This window comes from Schistocerca cancellata, chromosome 2, assembly GCF_023864275.1.
Source record: "Schistocerca cancellata isolate TAMUIC-IGC-003103 chromosome 2, iqSchCanc2.1, whole genome shotgun sequence".
Classification (NCBI taxonomy): Eukaryota; Metazoa; Arthropoda; class Insecta; order Orthoptera; family Acrididae; genus Schistocerca; species Schistocerca cancellata.
The window spans coordinates 561,432,718-561,453,552 of record NC_064627.1 but is presented as its reverse complement, the minus strand read 5'-3'; the positions used below and the strand labels follow the sequence as shown (position 1 = coordinate 561,453,552).

Genomic DNA, 20,835 nt, shown 5'->3' with positions numbered 1-20,835 from the left:
AGAAATCAGAGATCGTACGGAAGCATATAATCGTTTCCGCTCGCTCCATTTGCGAGTGAAGCACAGAAGGGATGCCAAATAACAGAAATTACTTTTCACCAGGCATTATGGTCGTCTGCGTAGTACGTATGTAGATGTAGATAGAAGCCGGTGTTTGACTTGGGAATATAAATGTTCAAGTATGTTCTAGGAAGAAACCAACATATTTGACTCCCCCATTTCAAACCACAGCCTCCATCTACGAGGAAATTTTACGTAAGGATGTTTCTGCTTACATAATAGAGACGACAATTTCCACACGTCGGATTTAAGGCTTGGTTGAAAGTAACTAAACTTTACCAAGTAGTATAAAGATATTTCCTAGACAGGTAAGAGTTTATAGTGATAATGACGTGTCATCCAAAATGGGTCCAGTCCGAGTGAGGTGGCGCAGTACTTCGCACAATGGACTCTTATTCGGGAGGACGACGATTCAAACCCGTGTCTGGCCATCCTGATTTAGGTTTTCCTTCGATTTCCCTAAATCGCTTCAGGCAAATGCCGGGATGGTTCCTTTGAAAGAGCACGGCCAACTTCCTTCCCCATCCTTCCTTAATCCGATGGGACGGATGACATCGCTGTTTGGCCCCTTCCCTAAATCACCCAACCAACCAACCATCCATCCACGATCTTGAGAAACATTCCTGGACGATCTAGCGGTATGTTAAACAAGCAAGACGACGCTATAGATATACATGTGGCGTTCAGTAAGTAATGCAACACGCTTTTTTTCTGAAAGCAGTTTTACTTTCTTCAGGATTCCAATACACCATATTATTCTCAAGCCCTTTAGCTACGAAACCCTATTTTTCAACATATTCTTCTTTCAGTTCTTACTGGGAGGGCCCGCATGGACCACACAAATGGTCGACGTCGGAGCCAACGTCTTGCTGCATCAATAGGCTCCCCATCATCCACGTAATGATCCAGCGGAGAGCATCCTTCATTGCCCAAAGAGATGGCAAGTGCGACAACGAGGCTGTAGGGTCTAGGAGGAGGAACAGTCTAATGAAGTTTTGTGAGCTCCTTGGGTGCGCAGACTCGTGGGAGGCCTTGCGTTGTCAAGGAAAAGTTCGCTTTCATTCTTGTGGCGACGAAAACGCTGAAGTCGTTTCTTCAGTTTTCTGATGGTCGCACAATACACCCCGGTGTTAATCATTGTACCACGAGGTAGGAGATCAGTCAGAATGCAGAACATTTCTGGCTGAGGGTGTGGCTACGTTTCTTGGGAGAAAAATTGGTGTGATCCCACTCCATGGTTTGCAGGTTTGTTTCCGGTTCGAAGTGATGAAATCATGTTTCGCTGCCTGTGACGATGTCGACAAAAACTTTTCACGATCACCCTTGCAATATGCAAGCAATTCCTCACAGATAGCCCTTTGTTACTCTTTACGGTGTTCCGTTCGACAGAAAGGAATCAATCTGGCACACACCTTTAAGAACCCCAAATGTTGCACGAGTATGTCGGCACTCCCAACAGAGACGTTCAGCTAAGCAGCGAGCTGTTTCATTGTGATCGAGTGAGGGTGTCCACACTTTCCAACATAGCAGAAGTCACAGGTTTCCGCGACCTTTTACAGTGACGACAGCCCAACGTCTCACCGTGCTATTATTCACTACTTGGTCTCCGCAGCCATTCTGCGTGCGCTTATGAAAAATTGCAATACTCTGGTTTTTCGCCAAAAGACACTCAATGACAGCACTCTGATTGGGACCCACCTCCGTTAGAGATGTCATTTTTGATGGCTACGGATGGCGCCACCACCCATTGAAATTTCGTGAAATTATAGGGGCTGAAGCGAGAACGTACTGCGATGTCCCACGAAATTTTCTGCATTTTTTTCAACAGAAACCGGCCGAAAAAAATATTTGTTGCATTAATTATTGAACTCCCGTCTTATTTCTGGCCGAGCGGTGTTGAAACCTCTGTCCGGCGTCCCAGGTTTGGATTTCCCGTACAGTCTTTTTTTAGAAGAATTCTGAGATTGTTCCTTAAGCCATAGATTGTCACTCCTTTTTAATTTTCTAATCCTCGACTCCGACGAACGCTACGGCTACGAAACGTCCAGCTTCAATACTTCCATCAGTCCTTCTTTCCAAGAGGCGAGTAATGCAGCTAATTTTCGTGAATAGAATACAGGGAGGCGTAACGGCAGTGACGTGTATTCTACCAAAGCAGATGAAACACTCATTAGTCTGAAAACAAAAGCATATTCCATTTTTTGTTACTCTTATACTTTTGTTGTACGAGTGACGGTATTGCTGAGCAGGAAAAGTTGTTTTTTATTGTAGCGACTCTGTCCAGCATTGCTGCCGTTGCCTGTCTGTGTGTTCCTACTGCTGCGGCCACTAACGCCCTGATAAATTTATATCTTTTTTTTTTCAAACAAATTTTTGAATTTTATGGTTCAAATTTCGGCAAAGTGATGGTCAATTCTAACAGTTTCATGATTATGTCTGTTCCGACCGTTAGCCTGTGTCACGAGTAAATGTTATAAGTTGCTTCCACATGGTGACGGTGGAGAGACGAACATTTTTGGGCACTGACTGTAAGCTGCCCTATGGTGTCCTCCTGCATAATCTGTCCGCTTATAGATTACGTGACGTCTGCCCAACACTTATTACCTGCTTCTTTCTTCACTTATATTCTGTGCAACAGAAGCGCTGTATCGATTCTTTCATTCATAGTGCAATAATACATGGAAGCTCTGAAAACAACGAGAAAAATTTTTAATACTTGCTAAACTTATGTAACTGATTAAAATCGTAATGTTTGAGGACATGTGAACAGATTATTACTCTTTGATGAACTGAATATTACTCTCTGATAAATATTTAATAACGATAGATGAACACTGAGTCGAAAATGTTTCCTAGGGTGGAGGTTCTCCAAATATTCGTAAGACATCTTGAATTCCTGATGACACAGCTAAGACAGAAGTCACTACCGTAAAACACACCCTCGTCCTCAGCTGAGTGAAGTGACAGCTACAGCAGCGTGTGCACTGGGACCTAAAACATAGTGGGTGTTAAAGTATTGATGTGATAACAGGATGAGTAACGTTAAGTTACAGCTCCCGACTTTATTATCTTAGGAAAAGGAAATGGTACGATAGGCTAGCCCATTTGGAATTTATAACATTTCTGTTAAGATATTTGGAGACTCAAATTATAGTTCTGACAAGATGATTACTTACAAATACACTTCTTAATCGTGGACTCGAATTCTTCTGCACAATTTAAGTTTATCAAGATGCGCTGATTATTTTGAGCATTGTACCATTACGAGCGTAGAATTTATTTTGATTACTTTAATTATATTCACGAGAGGAATCTACATTCGAATAGGGTCTGATGTACTTTTTCTTAAAGAGATGAGTGGTAAAACTCGATTTCTTTTTAAACGTAGTTTCGAAATTACCTATCTGGTCCAAATAGCTGGCATTGCAATATGAGCGACGTATTTCCTAGGTTCCTGCTGTAACAGATCTGCAATGGTACATATTAATATTGTAGATTAATTATATTACTAATGGTTTTGTATTGTATACGAAATATGAAGACTGAATTTCCGAAATGGAACACTTACTTTGTCGGATATTCTACCACACATTTATACATTGTAGTTTTAAACAGCTATTTCTGATTTTGCTGTCCTGTTCAGTGCTATGGACTTACTGGACTTATGCTCCAGTGGCTCGATCCGGTCGATCTGTGACCGCAAAAAGTTGATCTGTGCCTCCTTTCCGGGTCCGATAATCAAGTGGCGCCTGCGGCGAGAGAGCCTTCCTGTGACGCGCGCAGAGAGGTGTTTGCGGAGTTGACGACTAGCTCTTGTGTGCGGAGTTGCTCGGCAAGTGTTTAGTCACTTGGGAGCCGTGGTGGAGCCTGCTGTTGTTGTTTTCTCCCTGGAACGTGGCCGAGGTGAAGTTCATCCTCTTGCCCCTTTTGCGGCGAGAAGAAGGCTTAAAGGTGGTTTTCGTTTTGCGACCTTGAACGCCCATGACTGTCTCACGTCGGCTAAGATGCAATGACCTCCTTCTGAAGGGTCATAGATGTAAGAAATAACAAAAGTAACATTTTAATTACCATGTAATGTGTTCAAGCAATTGTGAGCGAGACTTTAACATACTGTATCTGCATTTGCAAATGAGATTTTAAACCTTGGGTTCAATACTAAGCAACCCCGAATTTAATTAAGAAAAATTTGGCAATAGTGATGTTCTACCTTGTCTAATGTGTCATTTGAAATAGTTTTAGTTTTTGTCAAATCTCAACCGACATGAAGGTGTAGTGTGACTTTATATGTAGGTTGTAGCACACCTATACAGGGTGTTACAAAAAGGTCCGGCCAAACTTTCAGGAAACATTCCTCACACACAAATAAAGAAAAGATGTTATATGGACATGTGTCCGGAAACGCTTAATTTCCATGTTAGAGCTCATTTTAGTTTCGTCAGTATGTACTGTACTTCCTCGATTTACCGCCAGTTGGCCCAATTGAAGGAAGGTAATGTTGACTTCGGTGCTTGTGTTGACATGCGACTCATTGCTCTACAGTACTAGCATCAAGCACATCAGTACGTAGCATCAACAGGTTACTGTTCATCACGAACGTGGTTTTGCAGTCAATGCAATGTTTACAAATGCGGAGTTGGCAGATGCCCATTTGATGTATGGATTAGCACGGGGCAATAGCCGTGGCGCGGTACGTTTGTATCGAGACAGATTTCCAGAACGAAGGTGTCCCGACAGGAAAACGTTCGAAGCAATTGATCGGCGTCTTACGGAGCACGGAACATTCCAGCCTATGACTCGCGACTGGGGAAGACATAGAACGACGGGGACACCTGCAAGTGACGAGGCAATTCTTCGTGCAGTTGACGATAACCTTAATGTCAGCGTCAGAGAAGTTGCTGCTGTACAAGGTAACGTTGACCACGTCACTGTATGGAGAGTGCTACGGGAGAGCCAGTTGTTTCCGTACCATGTACAGCGTGTGCAGGCACTATCAGCAGCTGATTGGCCTCCACGAGTACACTTCTGCGAATGGTTCATCCAACAATGTCTCAATCCTGATTTCAGTGCTAATGTTCTCTTTACGGATGAGGCTTCATCTCAACGTGATCAAATTGTAAATTTTCACAATCAACATGTGGGCTGACGAGAATCCGCACGCAATTGTGCGATCACGTCATCAACACAGATTTTCTGTGAACGTTTGGGCAGGCATTGTTGGTGATGTATTGATTGGGCCCCATGTTCTTCCACCTACGCTTATTGGAGCACGTTATCATGATTTCATACGGGATACTCTACCTGTGCTGCTAGAACATGTGGCTTTACAAGTACGATACAACATGTGGTTCATGCACGATGGAGCCCCTGCACATTTCAGTCGAAGTGTTCGTACGATTCTCAACAACAGATTCGGTGACCGATGGATTGGTAGAGGCGGACCAATTCCATGGCCTCCACGCTCTCCTGACCTCAACTCTCTTGACTTTCATTTATGGGGGCATTTGAAAGCTCTTGTCTACGCAACCCCGGTGCCAAATGTAGAGACTCTTCGTGCTCGTATTGTGGACGGCTGTGATACAATACGCCATTCTCCAGGGCTGCACCAGCGCATCAGGGATTCCATGCGACGGAGGGTGGATGCATGTATCCTCGCTAACGGAGGACATTTTGAACATTTCCTGTAACAAAGTGTTTGAAGTCACGCTGGTACGTTCTGTTGCTGTGTGTTTCCATTCCATTATTAATGTGATTTGAAGAGAAGTAATAAAATGAGCTCTAACATGGAAATTAAGCGTTTCCGGACACATGTCCACATAACATATTTTCTTTCTTTGTGTGTGACGAATGTTTCCTGAAAGTTTGGCCATACCTTTTTGTAACACCATGTATAGTCGGTCTGATACATACCGGTTGGACAGGGCAATGAAGTTGCGTATTACAAATTGTAAGTAGCTATTAAAATTTTGTGTGAATTGCGTCCTAGACCTTAGCAGATTCTTGTTTCATTCTCATTCTATCATTTACCAATCCATTTTAGTGAACTTAATTGTTATTATTAATTGTGTCCTTGCCAGTACATTGGGAGACTTCTAAATAGTTTTGTAATTACTAGAAATCTGGGTGTCTCGTACTTTTATGAACAACTGTATTTCAGGATAGCTATTGCAATCGGTACCGCAGGCACTCTGCTATCGCTTATTGTGTTAGCGCTGTGGTAAATACGCTCGGAGCTGGCCGAATGATTGGTCCATATATCGACTGTAACGTTTCCTCTTGACAGTCCAGCCGTATGGGTGCTGTGTATGGTATAATAGCTTGTGCCCGTGATATTCCTTTATCCTTCTCGCCACATTCATACCAAAGTTAAATTATCTGGCGTTTCGCTAAACAATATGCACTACTGCATATTGTATTATGTTTCCTCTTAGAGCATACTTAGTCTTTCTACGTTCAGATCATGCTTGGTACTTGGGTTCCGTCATTAAACATTGTATTTGTTTTAGACTTATCCCACTTCAGGGGACCAGGTTTTTATTTTAGCTACTTTGAACTATTCCAGCAGAGCTCCAATTTACACACGGCGTTTCCCAAATTCAAGACAAAGCCTCAACGCCTGTTATTCAGGGTTGAAGACGTTGTGAAGCTGGTGTCATTCCATGTTACTTAGATTAGGGAGTTTTTAAGTTCTGGGAATTTAAATTAAACGCTCATCCTTTGAAATCATACTGTATAGTATTATTTGGACTGATTACTTATTATCTTCAAATTTTTGTAAAAATGAACTAACAAGCCTGAAACTGCGTAAAGAACTTTGCGCTGAAAATTTAGGGTGGAGGCCTGCTCCACAGATTCTCACCGTTTAACGGATACTCAGGCTGATTATACATTATTTTAAACTTTCTGTACAACTGAATTAAAAAAACTTGAGCTTTACGCTGAAAATTTGCCCTGGAGGCCTACTCCACAGATTCTCATAGTTTGATTATTGACTGGGATAATGATTAATTTTTGGAATTTGTAAAACCGAATTTAAAATTTTTTATGTGAGGAAAATTTAAACTGAAATCCCCTTTTACAGGTTCTTCGGTTTTATATTATCTGGGTTATTGTGTGTTTTGTACATTGTAAAATATTTGTTTGAATATATCATGTATACATTGATGAATTGAAAGCAGCAGAAATTGTTGCAAATAAAGCTGAATTTGGGGTCCAGTCTTACCATCTTGCTTTTCCTTAAATTTGTTCAAGGGGCTGGTGAGCAGTTGCAGCTCCATCTCTACTTAATCGAAGAGAATTCTGTTAACGATGATGTACATAAATAATTCCTTTTGCTGGGTCAGATCGCATAAAGTGTTACCAATAATTTTGTCTGTAGAGGTAGCTTCTGGCTGATGGCAAAACCGTTTCTGTTTGTCGCAATTAGTGGAAACTTCAGAAAAGTTCACAATATTATGTGATCTCTGAATAATTATAAAAATATCCCTTATCTTAACTGTTAGTGAGCATGCCATAAATACTTCGCTGTTTTGTGTGTAAATTAACCTTGGAACGAGAGGCATTTGTGTTAAGAGATCAATTAAATTTATTACCGCCTTATAATTCACAGTAATATATTTGTTATTGCAACTGACTAGATACTGTATACCGTGTAGTAACGTCAAAGGTGATGAATAGTGCTCCGCCTGGAATGACTCTAAGACGTCGACTCATTCATGGGATTTCTGAATGGAATTCATAACGTGATACAAGAAACAAACTTGCAATGCGGTGTACAATTTCTTATCAAAATTTACACATTTATTATTAATGACCTTGATTATGGGTTAGAATAGGATTTCCTCGATATGATTTCTAAAGTGAGATTCGACCTGAGGTATTTCCGATTGATTATTTTATTCAGTATGTAGGCAGAACAATTTTTGGTCGACTGTTCAGTTACAGAAAACATCTGACAGGTAGAAACGCAAATGAAATCATTTATTCTGGATAACATTTTCTATTATTTAGACAAATTGTTAATTGCTAATTAGTGGTATACGTAGTATATAACTAAAATAAATAACAAAAGTAAAAGTAAATTCTCTCTTGTAAATTTAAAACCTTGCTGCTATTTAGTGATCTGTATATGACCAGTATGAAACCATACATACCAGTCACACACACATAACCGGTAAATAGACTCGTTCTACATCATTCTCTTAGCTATCGTACTAATAATCTGTAGAACTTGAAGTGAACGTAATTTTTTCGTGTGTCTTACGTGGGAGGTATGCAGATACGATATCTATCTCCCATAGTCTGGGTGTACTGTATGTGCCACCTGCAGACCTTTCCTTAGTATTCGTTTCCCATGAAATTATACCGATACATACGATGAAGGTGACAGCAGTTATGTGAAAACTGTCCCCACGTCGTTACTGATAGAATATCGGTACTCTATTTTGGAGACAGGCAAAAGTTAAACGAGACGAAAAGAAGACTAAAAGCGACTATTATTCTTTGCCTGATGGCACGCGAACTGCATTACTTCAAATTTTTGTGATATAATACTTCTTAGTTTGACTTCAGTTTCTTGCTTTCGAATTCGCGAGGAATAAATGAACTGGTACTTATTGTCTTGTGTTGCACCAGACACAGATTGCAGCTCTTTTGCTACGTTAACTACGTTTCGAATAATTAATGAGCTCTCGTATTCCACCTTTACAGGCAGCGGGCATCCAGAGTCGATCCTCTCTACAGGGCAAGATCCAACAGAGCCTTTCAAAGTTGCCTGCGTCGCAAGTAAGTGATGATCTCCTACTTACCCGTCATTTTTATCAATCCCATGATTTTATTACTGTAATCCATTTGTTCTTGGAAGTATGCAGTGTATTTCGGAAGGTAGTTGTTATTAATCCTGTTTGCAGTGAAATAAATAAATTATCGACTTGTTTGATATTCTAAACAGGTACGTATTGAGTTGTGTTGGCCGGTTCGAATTCTTGCTGTTGTATAGAGTGAGACATAAAGTGTCCATGTAACCGTTCAGAAATAGTAATTCAGAAAATTCTTGCGCATGATGATGGTTAGTAGCATTTGAAGCTGGTAGCGAAAATAAAGTTGTTCTTATCAGACGACGGTCGTAGAACATGATTTTATAGGTACAGGAAGATTCAAAACACACCTTCCTTTTATGAAACGGTCATTTGTCTACTTTTGATATATTTGGTTACAATAAGACCTATAGAGTAGCGTCATTATAGAACATTATCGTGTACTGGAATATTGGAAACATGATTTATTTTCGAAGTAGTCTGTGATTGAGTCAAGGATTAAAACCAAAGTTTCCTTGATTTAAATGCCTCAGGGTGTTGAGAGATGGCAATAGGCTTTCCTCAGTATGGATAAACAACGCTAGTGAGGCTGCCAATCTCCTGCAAATATTAGCTGTTAAGTTATACAATGAAGGCTTCCACGACCGGAAAACATGGAGTTAATTTTAATAGAAAAGAAGAGGCCTTGATATTAACCGAGATATGGACAGTGGCGTTACAGAATCGATAAGTGATTTTTATCTATGACGGACTATTATCGATAGTTACATTTTATCTTTGACTAGTTTTCTCTCTGCTACTACGTGCAAGCTAGACCACGCCCACTTTCCTCGGTATTTAGGCCGCTCTCCGACGCCCGACTCGCCAGTCGACAGGACTCAGCAGGACCAGCCATACCTCTGAGGATGTCCAACGTAGTATTGGACGAAACGTTAGGAATAGAAGAATTCCATGGACCACGGCCATATAACCCGGAAGAATTATCAACAACAACTGCTAAGTTACTTTGGAATAATCTACTTCGGGATTGATGTCTATATACACTAACGAAGTGGATATACAAGGAGAGTGACAGGTAGTCCAGATGCATATCATTTGCTGCTGAGATAGATGAGAGCGGAGGCACTCTATGAGATTAATAAGTGATTTTCTCCCACTTCTGAGTCGTAGGGTACGCTTTTCCTGAATAGGGGAGATTTACGGACCTGCGGCTGTGAGGTTTGCATGTAATGTAAGAATAGTATCGAATTTGTGTGGCTCAACGTGACGTTGTTGTTAGTGTTAACCAGTGGCCTCGGTGACGCGGATATTATAACGGACACGTAACAGTGCAACCGCCAACCATCGAAACAAACCAGCAGGCAACATGATTCACGTCTACCGCAGCAGCTCACCCATGCCGCTATGCAGGGTCTTCCTAACCAGACGTGAGGACAGCTCTAGCAGTAAAGCGTCCACAGGAAAGTCCATATGCTAGCTGGATTGCTGCTGATTGACAAGGTGTAGTTTTCTACCAGAAATGTATTTAGTTTTCATAAGATGTTGTAGCACACAGCTTGCTCGCAACGCCAGAATATTGCGGCAATGAGCAGGAACAGTTTCAGAGATTCGAAACTTTTTGTGTCAACTAGTGGCAGTTGGCCACCAGAATAAATGTGACATACGTAAATAAACGATATGGAATATTATTCTTTGGTTATACGATTGTTAATCACTGAAAACAAAGGGCGAAATATCTAGCATGCATCAGGAAAAATTTCAAATGGATCGGCCAAAACTATTTGCAGGGTAGGCAAACTCCAGACAGATTCAGTGGAAAGAGCTTAAGGAGGTTATGTTACAGTAACCTCATTCGACTTACCCAAACTAATAATGCTGTGTCGTCGGAACAAGACACAGCCAGGGAAAGAGCACCACATGTTGAAAGATGCAAGCTGGTGCCAGCGCCACAGATACTCAGCACTCGCGCGAACTCCACCATTGCCACGGGCGGCGCTGAGGATGAACATATCGACTTCATCTCGGCCAACTGCCGGCCGAGTACAAACCTCCAACGACCGGACGACAACGGACAGAAGCCCACTAGGAAGACAGAAGAGCAGCTCTAGCCCACTTGGTTGTGGATCTTATCCCACGCACTTGAACCACGAGAGTCTAAGAGAAACATCTACATGTACATGCGGAGGTATGGGAACGCCCGAACACACAATCCTATTATGCTGGAAATACAGACAACACAGGAACACACCAGGAATATAACACTTACAAACTGAACGACACATATACGATGCAATAAGAAGACCAGAATTATGGGACGAACTAAACGTACTGACAGAAGAAATCTCAGATGAATGCCATAAAGAGTACAGACGCAAGAGACCATACAGACGACAAACCTAGATGCAGCACCTACATAGACGCCGTGGTGCAGAGGTTGAAAACTGAAACAGAAAGAAGACCGACAGAAATGCATTTTCTAAACATAATGTACACATTTCACAATAGATTACTCATAACTAAAACTCAACATGAATAGATGTAAACAGTGTCGGCGCACCGTCGCAATTGCCACAGGCAAACACGACACAAAACCTGTTAATAGCGTAATTATCTTAGTAACAGCTTTAGTAATGAGCATAGAAATTATAGATTAGCATAGATCTTCTTAGTTAAAGGTGAGCAAAGGATTGCAGACTGAGTATCAATGGCTTGACGACTAATTCAAAGGCTTTCATACTCAGTTCCCCAGGGTGGAGGGACTATAAACTTCTTTCTTTCCTATCTTCTTTCCTCTTCTTCATTCTAAACTGTATTTTTGTATTTCTTTTTCAAAATTTAAACTTCATGTAAATTTTTGCTAAACGGTTTGGGAAAGCTGCCGTAAAGAAAAGAAAAGAAAGATAAACAGCAAACAAAGATAACCAAGTAAAAGAAAACCAAATAAAAGAGAAAAAAACAAAACACGATCCACTATGATCCGCCTCCACGTGGCGGGACGCGGGCAACGGTGCGATCGGATACGGGAACTGGTGTGGAGGTTCAGCCATATCAGCACCCATATACCGATCGCAGCGGCTAAGTGGTCAATAAAGACCCACCTTAAGCAATTAGGTGGTGGGGGATTAAAATCAGGGCGGCAGGTGGAAAAAAAATCATCGTCCAGGGCTGACTTAGACAGGGAACTTCGTTTAGTGAAGTGAACAGACAGTTGTTGTGAATTGGATTTTCTTTGTACTGTGAAGTTTACCTACAATTATTCGCATTTAGCCATTGATTGTCTTTTTCGTGTAATATTACAAGCAGTGTTGCAGACTTCATTTTTCAACTACTGACAAAGATAAGTAAACCTTTTAACTCATTTGTGTGGCTTTGTTACGAATTTGTTGGGGTGTTGTCGAACCTTCGTTCTGCTATTCTGTTACCTGATCCTGGGGCGTAGCTGCGCAATAGTGGAAGGCAGAAATGGTCTTAGTGGTGTTCTGCACCAGAAGCCGTGTCACGGACTCACAAACTCGGCCTGCCGTAATAACAGTGGAAACTCGGCCTCCGCAGTAGTAGCGACGAGTCCTTCACAAAATTGGCGTGACCGATGGCCCTAGTAGTCCGGTCCCTTCAATCCCACAAACCAACCAACCAAAACTGGCGACGAGGGTTTACAAAAAGTAGCAAAACCACCAACTCGTCGAGATGTCTGTTTGACGAATTTTCGTGCGGTTTCCATAGATTGCTTCAGCATATCTTGGGCCATAATATAGGCTTCATTTCATCAAAACTGGATCAGGGAACGAAAAAAGGTCGTTATTAACGTATTAGCGTATTAGTAGTCTGTTCAGCTTAGTAGTTCGGGTGTTTACTTTAGTGACGAGGTAGATACCGCTGTTAGGTCAGTAGCACACCAAAGAGCCTATAGATAGTGCTGTTAGTCTTTTTTTATGTCATTAACAGATGTATTTTCGGAAGTTTACGTCAGTGATTGAATTAGGCGCTGCAGTCTTACCTTTATGAATAAAAACTAACAGAGAATTTACTTGGCTAGGATACTCGCATTTACTGATGTCGCTTTGTATATTAATAACTGAATAACATTGTTTTGCACGTTTCGGTCTTTGACTTCCGTTACGAAGCTCTTTGCTGTTGCTCATCTGGATCTCTTAGCGTGAGAGATTGTTAGAAGGGGTAAAGTTTAGTAGTGGGTAGCGCGTTATGTGTAGGGTTCGCTCAGAAAACACATAATCGGAGATACTCATCCAACTCCAGTCGTAGACACGACAGGAGCGGCATAATGCTTCAGGGAGTGATACACAAATTAAATTCTGAGCCGCATGGTACTTTATCAGTCTCACGAGATGACCAGAATGATCAAGTGGAAGGAAACAGCTAAAACGGAAGGTTAATAACAATCGTTCTTCACGTACATGACTTACGAACACTAAAAAAGTGAAAATGTATGTTCTGCAAGAAGTTCTCTATGCCACATACAGAAACGGCGCTTCAGGCTTTTACATGTAGACGTAGATGGGTACTGGCACATCTGTCTAGATGTATCCATCTAGGATATGTGAACATGCGTGGAAGAACACGAGGCGTTAGGGGTAGCTTGTGGTAAGGCTCATGAATCGTTTTATTCCCAGAGCCATTTACCTTTATGTAATGGTTCCTTACTGATCTAGTTAGGAATCCATCCACGACAATCACCGCCACATTCTGACTGTCCTTGCAAGCTAAGAAGGGTGATTCAGCAAGATGAAAGTATTTATCCCATGTGGCTAGGAGTTGAGGTAAGTATTTCAAACTATTCTCGCGGCTCAAAAATTACCCCAGTTTTAATGCCGTTCGGCGTTTGCACTACAACTGCCCCTTCCGTTAGGGACCTTTTCATAGCTATGGTAAGCACTACATCCAGATAATGGGATCTATTATAAGCTGATGAGTTTACTTCCTACTCGCAGCGAATAGCAATTTTTATGTTACTAGCAACGTAGATTAATTGTGCTATTCGCATTGTTATGGAGCAATGATTACCAATTTTTTATCGATGATTATTTTCTGCAATGTCAGTCATCACCTTGCTGTCGCGTCAAACTGGAATGAATCCCGCCACACATTTATTGCACAGACGTCATTCTTGACCACGACGGCCTTCATATGATTATTTCATCCCTATCGTCCGACTGCTTAGCTGGGTGGCCCATGCAAGCGGGTTCGGGTTCGATTCAAGGCCGGGTAGGAGATTTTCTCCGCTCGGGAACCGGGTGTTGTGTTGTCCCCATCATCATTTCATCCTCATCACCGTTGCGCAGGTCGCCCATCGTGGCGTCGACTGAAATGAGACCTGCACTTGGCAACCGAACTTCCCCGGGTAGGGCCTCCCTGACAGCGATGTCATACGCCCACACAAGCTTCTTTCCTATTCAGCGAATTGACTTGTATTTTGAGAAGAGTGGTTTGTGTAAACGCATTATGTAAAATGCATTGTTGGTTCAACCACCAATATAGCTACAGCAAAAGTTTGCTTTCAACTTGCACTCGAAACGAACCTTCAGCTATAACGGACGTGAAAGGAAAGCAAAAATTGAGAAGAAACTACGACAGTGTTATAGGTGGCCCCCGATGTTACTGATTCAGTAAAGTGAGCGAGCAGTAAAGGAAACCATGGATAAATTTGGAAGGGGAATTAAAGTTCAGGTATAAGAACTAAAAACTTAAAGATCTGCGGATGATACTGCAACTGTTCAGATACGGCAAAGGATGTGGGCGTGAGTCGTGCTTGAGTAGCTCAGTTGCTAGAGTACTTGCCCGCGAAATGCAAAGGTACCGAGTTCGAGTCTCGGTCCGGCACACGGTTTTAATATGCCAGAAAGTTTCATATCAGCGCACACTCCGCTGCAGGGTGAAAATCTCATTCTGGAAAGGATGAGTAGTTGAAAGGAATGGGTACTGACTTTAAAAGAGAGTGTTTGATAAACATCAACAAAGTGAACTAAAGGTAATATAATCGGACAAGTCAAATCAAGCCATGCTGAGCAAACTATTAGGAAATGAGGCACTAAAAGTTGCTATCTGTGTTTTGGCAGAGAAATAATTGGTGATAATCTAAATAAAGAGGGTATAAAATTCAGACTGGCAAAAGCAAAAAATATCGAATAAAATTTTTAGAATTACGAAGTCAAAGCATTTGATCGGCTGTGGCATTGTACGGAAAGGAAACGTGGATGTCAGAGAAGTAGAGTGCTGCAGAAGAATGCTGAAGATTGTATGTGTACATCGAGCAACTAGTTGCGGGGTTATTGAGCCGAATTGCGGGGAAAATAAATTTATGCAATAACACGAGTAAAAGAAGGGATCGGCTACGAGCACACATTCTGAGGCATCAAGGAATAGTCAGTTTGGCAATTGAAGGAAATGTGAGGGGTAAATATTATATACGAAAATCTAGCCGTTGTTCAAACGCATAGAAACTACAGCTGTTATTCTGATACGATCAGGTTCCCACAGGAAAGACTAGCATGGAGGACTGAAGCCTACCAGACGTCAGACTAGGGACCACAACAGTTCGGATTAAAATAGGATTGATGAGATGATGAGTATACAAAAGACGATGATGATGTTTATTCTAAATCATAACCAGAATGATGTAATGTTAGCTCCTCTGTACCGTGCATCGGAGTGTGATGTTTAGATCTTGCGGAGCATGTTGTGTGGAAAAGGATAAGGGATGTGGGAAGCAACAGATAGTTGGGATGTAGATGTTGGGATGGAACAGTGATGGCAGCTGAGGAAACGGAGTGTGGAGCCTTCATCTGGGACAGGATGGTGTAGTGGTCGAAGGAAGTGGTACGGCTGGATTCAACAGTGAACGACCATTGATCTTAAATATTCTTTTCACAAAAATTTCATGCATTAGAATAAAGAAAGGGACACCAATAATTAGAAAACTCAAGGCAGTAACTACAACTTACAATCCGTGGATCGCGCTTGGAAATTCTTTGTTGACTGCTAAAGATTCATATGACCACATTACTTCTCCAAAAATCGTTTAAAAATTAAATGCCCTCGGGGCACTTCCTACCAAAATATATTTATAATAGTGAGGGGCTGACCGGTAATAAAATAGAATAACTCTACATTTATATGACAGATCACTGGACCTAACAAGCATGAGGACTAATTAAAATTGTAACACCAGTGTAATCAACAAAATCTTTACTCATTTACTTAAACAATGCTCCTTCAGCTACAGTTTTTACGCATCTTTTAAAATACGAGGGGCGTGATGAAAACTAATTCCTCTGATATTTTTATCTGGAAATTCAGAGATTTTTAAATGAAAGAAACTTTATTAAAATTTTACATATTATTCTTAATTTCTACGTATATTCAGCTCTCTGACGCTAGACGGCTCTGAATTGTAGCGTGTAACATGACAGTGTGCAAGGTAACCAAGACGGTGCGAGAGAAACAGCGTGCTGTAATCTAGTTAGTAATTCGAAGAGTTCGTCCACACGTGGAGCACCATCTCCTGCAGAATAACTATGCCGAGCGCTGCGACATCTGCACCACTCCGACCCCTTTGGTTCGCTGTCATTTACCACCCTCCATACAGTTCCCACTGGGCCCCATCAGATTTTCATGTGTTTCAAAAACTTAAAGAACACTTTCGAGGGCTTCACTTTAATAGTGATGAAGCGGTCCAATCAGGACTGATGTCGTGGCTCCGTCAACGAAGTCCAATATTCAACAGTGACGGTATGGATTAACCTGTCTCTCAATCGGTGAAATGTGTCCGCTGCGATGGTGAATGTGTTGAGAAATAAATATGTAGAATAATAAAAATTTGGAATGTTAATAACTTTGTTTTGATGTGAAATTTAAAATTTTCCGGGAGAACTAAACATTCAAAAAGATTTCGGGCTTGCAGCCAGTCGTCGTTAGCTTCCACCCACGATATTTCGACTGGACAACTGCCAGCTATCCTCAGGTGAGCCATCGAAGACTGACGAAGACGCCCTCCGTTCCGTAATATATAGCGTGCAGCGAGTATTCCGCACGTATGTCAAAATCATATGGAGAGACGAACCACACCGCCCGCCAGCAGCGCCCTCGCTGGTGGAACTGCAGAACTCAGCTGTCTTCGACGATGTCAATTGCCGCGGCCATCGGAGTACTCTGACGTCTTCGTCTGGAGCAGATCTTAGAGATGACGGGGTTCCACGCATTATCTGGCTGGTAGGCATCAACCGTGACAATGGCTACCAGCCAGATAATGCGTGGAACCCCGTCATCTCTAAGATCTGCTCCAGACGAAGACGTCAGAGTACTCCGATGGCCGCGGCAATTGACAGTGCCGGAGACAGCTGGGTTCTGCAGTCCCACCAGCGACGGCGCTGCTGGCGGGCGGTGTGGTTCGTCTGTCCATATGATTTTGACACATGTGCGGAATACTCGCTGCACGCTATATATTACGGAGCGGAGGGCGTCTTCGTCAGTCTTCGATGGCTCACCTGAGGATGTCTGGCAGTTGTCCTGTCGAAATATCGTGGGTGGAAGCTAACGACGACCGACTGCAAGCCCGAAATCTTTTTGAAGACTTTGTTTTATTTAAAATGTTCTAAGAGCTTTCACATTATCTCGGAGGTATTACTTTTCAGCAAGCCCTCATATCATGGATATACAAGGAAACCTACTGCCACAATTAGTGATCAAAAAAATTGAAATGACGATCAAATGGACTCTGCTTTATTAACATGGAATAATTGTACCAATGTTCTCTGCATTACGCCACAATGTTACTGCGTAAAAACATCACCATTGCAAAACTTTTCGACCATTTATAAAATATACCAACCACTTAAGAAAGCCAGATAGTCCCGGAGTCCAAGGTCCAAGAGATCGGCATCTTACAGGCCATCAATTCCGCGTTTTCTGTCGAACCGTCGTCCACAAACGGTTGCAACTGAAGTTCCAGACGCGGTCGCGTCGCCCAAGCAAAAGCCCTGCACACTCCCAGACCGAAGCCCACTGCCAGAGGCGAGCTGTCAGCGCATCCGCAAGGCCATACTCGGCGGCACACCTTACTGCCGCAGCGCGCGTATCGCCTCAGAGTGGCATTTAAATTACCACGGACTGTCGTCGTCTCGAGACGACAGAGATGAGTGGGTTAGGTAGCGGGTGTTAATTAAGAAAAGACTTTCATGATTTAAGTATTTAATCAACCCTAATAAAATAAACAATAGGAAAGAGATTTTAATAACTTTAGCCAAAATTTAAAAATTAATTCTTAAGGTTTTCTCGTGGGAGATAATACCAATAACAGAAACTAACTACCTGCTGCCCCACGGTTGTGAAGTGTTTCTTCAGTTTCACAAGCGTGAACGTATCGAGAGTAGCAGCTTCACACCGACGTCATTTAAATCTCTGCTTTGTCTGTCTCAGTGAACAATTTTAAACAAACATTTTAAACAAGGCAACACTATATTAAAACCATTTAAGTAAGATTTCAGGCGCAAAGGGAGCGGATAATACGGGGGTACGAAACAGAACTTAAGAAAACACCGCCCAACCGGAATGCAGTAAGCAGTACACCCAAAACAGTAGCTGATGCTCCCCTTGCGTGAATAGACAAGGACTGATGTACTGCCTCACCGTACCGACTACACGGCAGTACGCTTTCATTGTGTAAGAATGGTTCAAATGGCTCTGAGCACTATGCGACTTAACTTCTGAGGTCATCAGTACCTGGAAGGTAGAACTAATTAAACCTAACTAACCAAAGGACATCACACACATCCATGCCCGAGGCAGGATCATCATGTAAGAGACAAAGCCGAATTTACAGAGCTACAATTAAACCCAGAGCTACAAAATACCTCTTCACGTAAAATTTGGCACTTGGGAAGAACCACACTGCAGAACAAAATATAAGGATTAGCGCCTTTTACTGAAAAAAATTAAAATGCCAAGGCTTACACAGGGATTAAGTTGGACTGTGCTGCCACTTAAATGGGAACCTGAGTAGAGCACCACAGTCAGTGCCTGAAGGAAAAAAATTACGGTCCGTATGATGGACCAAGAAAAACTGGCACCAATTTCACTCCGAGTGATAACGAACTGGATGGCTCATCAAAATCATAGGTCCTCCAAACAATATGGCAATGTTTAGAAGCTTGCACATCACCATGCTCTACTCAAAAACCCGCTCACCATATGATAAGATTTGGGATGAGTTCGTATACATGAATTCCAACGTAGACACGAGCGACGGACATGGTGGTCGCCGATTCAAGGAGGAGACACAGTTGATAGCAAGAGAACAGCCGCAGAAATCGGCTGAAAACTCCACAGAGAAGACGCGAGTAACCAGAGCCCCGTCGAGGAACTCCTCGCATACACAAGAACGTGGCCTGCATGTCGCATATCGGTACCGGACTACACATGTCAGTTTCGGCGCCTCACAACTCCATCCAGCATTCTCACCGCCGCGAGCTCTGCCCCGGCCTCTCTGCCTCGAAGCCCCACTAATCACACACTGAGAGCCAGTAGACGTCCTGGCCGCCAGACCATACATCCGCCTTGTTGAGCAAAGAATTTTTAATATATTTTGTTTGCTACAAAACCGATGACACTTTGGGTGCTGAAGGTACCGGAATCCGACACATTTGGATTTTTATCTGCAAACAGACAGCTATCACCATCCCTTACAAATATATTATCTAGAGAGAACACATTATATTGGACCAGGAGCATTTGCATGCGCAACTTGCTCAAGCACTATGCTTCTCTACGGCTGAATACGCCTGTCCGCTACAGACTACGTCAACCTACACGAAGAAAGTTGACATGGGCCTTAATGAATCAGGTCAAATAACAGTGGGGTGTATTAACCCGCGTCCCTACCAAAGCTTTACAGAGCCACTGGTCTTGAGAGTCCCGGCTCCCGAAGAACATCTCACGAATTCGCAAAATCAAATGGCTCTGAGCACTATGGGACTTAACATCTGTGGTCGTCAGTCCCCTAGAACTTAAAACTACTTAAACCTAACTAACCTAAGGACATCACACACATCCATGCCCGAGGCAGGATTCGAACCTGCGACCGTAGCGGTCACGCGGTTCCAGACTGAAGCGCCTAGAACAGCACGGCCACACCGGCCGGCACGAATTCGCAGAGAGGCTCAGCCAAACCACTGATGATCGACAGCCTCTTTCTGGCATTGAATGCGGACATGGACGACTGAGACCGCGTAAAATGTTCTTAAACGCAGCCACTGAAGAACCACTACCTGACTGTTCATCAGCACAGGTATTGGCTGGCGGCTCCACAGCAAACTGGAAAACGTGGAGGATGATGATGGTGATGTTTGGTTTGTAGGGCGCTCAACTGCGGGGTCATCAGCGCCCGTACGAAGTCCCAATTTTTACACAGGCCAGTTTTTGTACATAGTCCAGTCCAACCACTGTCACGAATGATGATGATGATAATGATGATGAAGTGATGAGGACAACGCTCAGTCCCCGGGCAGAGAAAATCCCCAAGCCGGCCGGGAATCGAACCCAGGACGCCGTGATGCGGAGGCAGCAAAACTAGCCATCAGACCATGACTTTGGACAAAACGTGGATGACCCTGCACCACATAAGAACAGAGGTGACCCAGGTGAAAGCAAACATCAGATGGGGTCACTGTAACGGAGATGACGACCAGTGGGACTAAGGGTCCTGTGCAAGACGAAACAGTAAAGTGAAGTAAGTGTAGACCTCAAAAAAGTTTTGAAGACAGCGGCTACCCACAGTATAAAATAAGCTAGGTTCTGCTGTCAAAACAGAAGATGAGCAGCCTGGGTCAAACTGCTCAAGAGGAGAGGTTTAAATCCAATGCAACCCATTCGTTTCTAGCAAGAATTTCTTCTAAAATACGTCCGATCTTCTCAGAGTATGGAAGTGAAGTTATCTTTCGCAAGAGAATCG

At 42.6% G+C, this 20,835-nt stretch overlaps 1 protein-coding gene across 1 annotated transcript in view; it reads left to right on the top strand.

Annotated features, from left to right (window-relative positions):
* The window catches only part of LOC126146831 (uncharacterized), a 690,215-nt gene that overhangs the window by 526,674 nt on the left and 142,706 nt on the right, over positions 1-20,835 (top strand). Inside the window, exon 3 of the mRNA XM_049915646.1 lies at positions 8,767-8,841. The gene's annotated coding sequence lies outside the window, so the exon portion shown is untranslated. The remainder of the gene's footprint in view (positions 1-8,766; positions 8,842-20,835) is intronic.